We start from the raw sequence: 6187 nt of genomic DNA on the forward strand, positions 1-6187 counted from the left end.
ATTACAATATTGCATGATGAATAGGCCAGAAAGCCTCTTGTGCTTTGGTCCTCCTCTTGCAATTTGTCTGTCTCTTGGCACTTTTCCACTGGCATACAGGAACCGAGCCGTACCCGAGCTGTACTGCAAAGAGAGACTAGTTACAGCGCGGTTCTAGCTGGCTTCGGTTTTCCACTGCAGAAGGGTCGGATCGGTAGAAGGTGTTACAGGGTTTGGAGAGAGCCAGTAACGTAAAACAGAAGAGATGGTTATTTACAGTTCACACGGTGTATGTCGGTGTAATTTACTATGTGCTAATATCCATGAGCAAGTCTGTGAGAATTGCCGTATTATGATAGCATCAAACGCTAGCGGAATTGGTATTCGCTTGCATAAATTTGCATTATGAACCCATTCCATTCATCTGTTCTGTGGTACTGTTTTAAGTTCCAAGTTTTCAGGAATGCATTGATACACTGCGATGTGCGGTACTACTAATAATGAATAAAATATAGAATATACCCTTTTTCCCTTCAGAAAATCCATGTGCAGAACACTGATATCTCGATGCATTTCAACCAATCAGATGGTGACACAACCAGCTCAGTTTGGTCATGCTTTTGGGGCAGTTAGTAAGCGGGGCTGTGTCAGTGCAGGTATGGCTCAGGTACGACTTGGGCGGCTCGGGTATGGTGTGGGTATGGCTCAGGTACGACTTGGGCGGCTCGGGTATGGTGTGGGTATGGCTCAGGTACGACTTGGGCGGCTCGGGTATGGTGTGGGTATGGCTCAGGTACGACTTGGGCGGCTCGGGTATGGTGTGGGTATGGCTCAGGTACGACTTGGGCGGCTCGGGTATGGTGTGGGTATGGCTCAGGTACGACTTGGGCGGCTCGGGTATGGTGTGGGTATGGCTGAGGTACGGCACAGGTACAGCTCGGTTCTTGGTGGCAGTGGAAAAGCGCCATTCGACAAATCCTCATTCCCTGTGCCTTTTTTCATTTCTCCTTCACGTCTCTCCTTTTTCCTTTTACTTCCATTTATATCCTCCATCCCCCAACTCCTCCTCCTCTGTCCCAGTGGGAGATACCAGGGCAGCTGCTGAGCCTTGGTGGGCTGGTCAGCGGCCTGAAGGTGGAGAGCATCTGGGCCCTGCCCTCCGACTCCCTGCTCGCCACCCTGCCCGACGTTGCCCTTCGCCACCTCAGCGACCCGCAGGCCAATGCTATCGCCACCAAACTCTGGGTATGAATCCACACTGACGTCACACTGCATACTGTGGCAGTGGTGTCCTAATGGTTAGGGATGTGCACTCGTATTTGAAAGATTACCGGTTCGAGTCCCTGACTAGCAAAATACCACCTAGGTACCCTGAGCAAGGTGCTACCCTCAAGAACTGGGCGCTGAATTAGCTGCCCCCTGCGATGTCACATGTGGGGAGGACGCATTTTGTTGTTGTCCTATGGTGTGTCAGCAATGACAACTAATCACTTTCCATTTCCCATTCAGGTCAAATAAACACCGTCTGCTTTGCTCAGGGTTGACCCTTTAGACGCACTGAGACATTCACTTTGCATAAATGCTTGCCTAGTGTAGGGTGCCAGTGAATGTGCAGCTCATCCCAACACGGGGAACAAGGCAGGAGACGTCATGCATCATGGGTGCCATTCCAGTCTATCACAGGGCACACACAGATTTTGGGCCCCCAACTCAGACCAATCCAATAATGTTCCCAGTTGTTAAGGCCCCTGTCACTCAAGGGCCCTCAGAATAACTGTAACTCCTCCCACCTCTACTGTGCCCCTGAGCAGCTTAAAGGTACTAATCCAGCAAAATTGTTTCTGGTCCATGAGAGAAAACGGACTCCCTCGAAAACACAGGGAGAACCTGCATGGTCCACACATACAGAACCAGGGTGGCAGCTGGACCCACCACGGCCAAGTCCGCTCTGCCTGTGAGACGCCTCTGTAGCCGCTCTGTAGATGCTGCTCAGGGGTGGTTAACTAGGGTCCAGAGAGGAAAAGTCCAGAACAAGATTTTGTTTCAACCAACCAGTTAATTGTAAATAGTCACAGTCACAGCAACCAACCAGTTAATTGTAAATAGTCACAGTCACAGAGTACTGAACTGGTTGGTTGAGACAAAATCTTGTTCTGGACTTTTCCTCTCTGGACCTGGACTACCCACTTCTGATGGTGCTGCCCCGTGTGTGTGAGGCCAGGGCTCCTTGGAGGTGCCCAGGTGGCTGGACCAAGTGGAGCCTCTGCTGTCCAGGACTCCGCTGCTCTGCGTCATTCCCAGGGTGACTCTGCTGCTCAGCAACCAGACCATGGCGCAGAGGCGTCCCTGGAACACGCAGCAGGTAGGACCTGATCCCGGCCGCCCCCAGGCTCCCTCCCACCATCCCCTCCTGCGGACATGCAGCCTTTCCATGGAAATTTCTCTCAATCAATTCAGAGATGAACAGTTTATCTGATCTTACAGTGACGTAATCATCCATGTGCCTGTAAAATGGGGAAACTGGAAAGAGATGGAGCGTTTGCACATTTCAGGGCGAAACTTTTAAAATAAATACTGAAATCAGTACGAGTTTGTGACTGCATGAATATGTTAAGAATATGTAAAGACTGAGTTATTTACAGCTACCAGTCCATAAATGGGGGGGGGGGTCTCATATTTCAAAATCTAGGCGTGCAGAGGAATCAGGAATATGGAGAAAAAATGGAATGAAATCTGGACCAATAAACAAATAATTTTATTTATTTACTGCTGTTCCCACATCTCCCATCCCAAATCCTACCAGAGATTTTCCCTGCAGGGGGTCCCTCGTCCAGCAGCTCTGACAGTGTCACAGAGCTGATGGTCACATGACACGTTCCAACGGGCTGCCGTGTCTTTGGGGTGTGGCTACATCTGCGTTTCTGCCTGTCTTTCTTTCCTTCGGGGAGTGTGCAGCATCTTCTTAATTAAATGATCAATTATTTAGCTTTCCTTTGTTGTGTAACGTCTAAGCCAAACTCCAGGCGAGTGCGAAGCCAGTAGGCCGGTTCTAGGTAGCGAGGGAACACTGTAGGACCGTGTCAGGTGGCTTCTTACTGCTCCCACAAGCCGAGCCGCCCCCTGGGGCACTGAAGCAGCGAACTGCCCCCCTGCAGCCTGATGGGGCAGTTCATGCTTCTTATTCTGGCTACCCACTCAAACAGCAGTAAGTGGGAAAACGGAAGTGCAGTGCCGACGACCCCAAAGCAGAACCTACACAATCATTCCCCACAGAACCTCAGCTCCGGCCCAGAGTGCATTTCTACTGTGAAACAGGACCAGGACCAGTTCTAACCCCCATTGCGTTATTTTCTATTTCAGGCTAAAGTTCTGTTCAAGGAAGCAGCGCAGAGCACGGCTAAGCTTTCCACGGCGGACTTTCTGTAAGTATGTAACTTACTGGTCAGTTATGAGCACAGGCAGGACAAGTGCATCCTCATTTTCACCTTATGACAATACATTTAACAGATGGCAAATCCAGCCCCTTTCCTAGAATGAACCGTTTTCGCAAAATGGAAATGAACTGCGCGGCTGGCATGTTCCACTGAGCCGCCTCTGCTTGTGTGACTAAGCTGAACACACTATTGCTTATGTGGACGACTTGAGCTACTTGCGCACTGTATATAATTTATGTTATTTGTACATATTGTCTGTGTGATCGGTTGACGTCATTGTCATGTTGACCATTTTGTATGTATGTGTATGTTTTTGTGTGGTTCTAAGGATTACATTTTGGGATCAAGATTTTCCCACAATGTGTTAAAAACCTGTAACTTTTTATCTTGTGGGGATGTTTTTTTGGTCCCCACAATAATAACTTTAATTTTACAGATATCTGTGACTGCAGTCAAAAAAGTAAAAATGCCAAAAGTCTTGTATTTTGTTTGGTTACTTTTGGTTAAGTTTAGGGCTGTCATGTCGTCCAAAGAAATGAATGGAGAGTCCCTACAAATATATGAGTACAGGTGTGGGGGTGTGTGTGTGTGTGTGTGTGTGTGTGTGTGTTTGTAACAGTATCAGTCATTATAACCATGGAGATTCTAGGATTTGACCTTTAGGGTTTTGTTCCCCAGGGTCCTCGATGATAAAATTTGGGGAGTTGGGAGGGTTAGAAAAATAATTTTTCAGGGGGACTGAGATTATGCATTGCTATGCATTAGAGGGAGTATTAACACTGTGTGACCTGTGAATACCCCTCTGCCTTTCAGAGCCCTGGGGACGGTGGCTCAGGGGGTGGACTGTAGGACCCTGCGGCAGCTTGTCCTGGCCCAGCCATCGTCCTCCGCCATGTGCAGTGTCCTCGCCTTCCTGCGACGGCAGCCGGTCCTGCTCCACACCTCCCTGGTGCCTAACGCCACGCTGCTCCCTCCATCATTCCCCCCCGCACTGCTCCCTCCTCATCCCCCCCCCCACGCTGCTCTGTCCTCATTCCCCCCGCGCTGCTCCCTCCTCATCCCCCCCCCCGCGCTGCTCCCTCCTCATCTCCCCCCCCCATGCTGCTCCCTCCTCATCCCTCCCTCCCCCCGCACTGCTCCATCTTTCCCCCCTGTATCTGTGTAGTTCTGTGTGTGAAAGCGCCGGTGCTGCTGATGCGGTCTAAATCTCGGACTGAGGTCAAAGAGGATGGTTTGCTGATGTCCTGCGTCTTCCCCTCGACAGAAAAAGTGCATCATTGAGGAGCTCTATCAGTTTGACTTCTTCTCAGAGCTCCTGGGAGAGCTGGGCTCTCAGATCGCACTTGAGCTCTCGTGAGTAGCTGTCTTTTAATCAATGTTATCAGCTACTCAGTACAAATTCACACCTTAGTCTCACTGGCAGGTTTCTAATAATAGTATTTGGACACGTTTTTGTGCAGGATGAGCACCATTAAGAAGTTTTCAGTGGACATGATGGACACTTTGAGAGAAATGGTTGTACGGGACCCATATCCCTTCCTCCGCCTTCCCAGTATCAAGCAGGCGCTGCTGGTGGACAAGATGACACAGAGGCTGGTGGGTCTCCATCTTTCTTTATGCCTCTTTCATTATTCAGTTCTACACCACTGTCTGTATCCCCATTCACTGTTACTACAATACTAAAATAGTGCATCACGACTTTCCTTTTTGCTCAATATATGGCATTAGAAATTAAATGGGATTTTTTTCTGGAGTTTTGCGAAAAACTGCAGACGACGGACAAAAAGTTGAGTAACTCGGAAATGCATTAAATATTTGTACAGTGTTGGTTTAGAGGAGACCAAGCATGTTTACAGCAGCCTTTCACGCGATATCTCGCAGTGATCTCGCAGTGATCTCGCAGTGATCTCGCAGTGATCTTTGTATCTCGCATTTCTCGTATCTTTTTCATTGCTCCACTCCACTTCCCATGGGAACCAAACATCTTTGCACAGCTTTTCCAGATTGTGTGTGTGGGGGGGGGCAGTGCCCCTAACCTCCACCATGTTGGGTCGACAGTTTAAGGCTCGACTGTATGATCCCTTTGTCTGCCCCCCCCATTCACTTAGCGTATGTATACGGGCCAGTACTCGGAGGAGGAGTTCCGCTCGCTGGGCATCATGGCGACATTTGTGGTGGATGAGGTCTTTGCACAGCTGGACCGCAGCTTCTTCGTCGAGAACCTGGAGTTCCTCAGAGGGTTCTGCTACAGCAGGAGCAAGCGGGACATGGTGGCGCGGTTCCTCCAGGAGCCCAGCACCTTCGGGTAGGAGGTCTCAGCCCTGTCAAACTGCAAATAATCTCCAAAGCGCAGCTTAGCATCCACGAAGCATGTGTCAGTGTTTAGGTGTGTACTGTAATGCAAATTCTCAAATTGCCAGATCTTAGCTTTACGTAATGAAGCCTGATAATGCACAGTCATACCTGGACGCCTGTCTTATAACGTATAAACTTGTTCATGCACGTCCTTTTCTCCTCCCAGGTCAGTGACGGACTGGAAGTCTCAGACCTTGGAGCAGGTTGACAGGTTCATCTTCTTCCTGCCCAAAGAGGTCATCCAGCTCATCCCCTTGGTATTTGCTCTCTGCTGCATTCAGTCGATGTCTACCCCGGATACGCCCCCTTTCCTTCGGGATCAATAAAGTATCTATCTATCTGCCTGCCTGCAGGGGCTGGTGACACTGGAGCGCATAGAGCGCCTCTTCCTGAACCAGCAGCAGTGGGAGACGGGGCCG

Source organism: Paramormyrops kingsleyae, chromosome 11 (assembly GCF_048594095.1).
Source record: "Paramormyrops kingsleyae isolate MSU_618 chromosome 11, PKINGS_0.4, whole genome shotgun sequence".
NCBI lineage: Eukaryota > Metazoa > Chordata > Actinopteri > Osteoglossiformes > Mormyridae > Paramormyrops > Paramormyrops kingsleyae.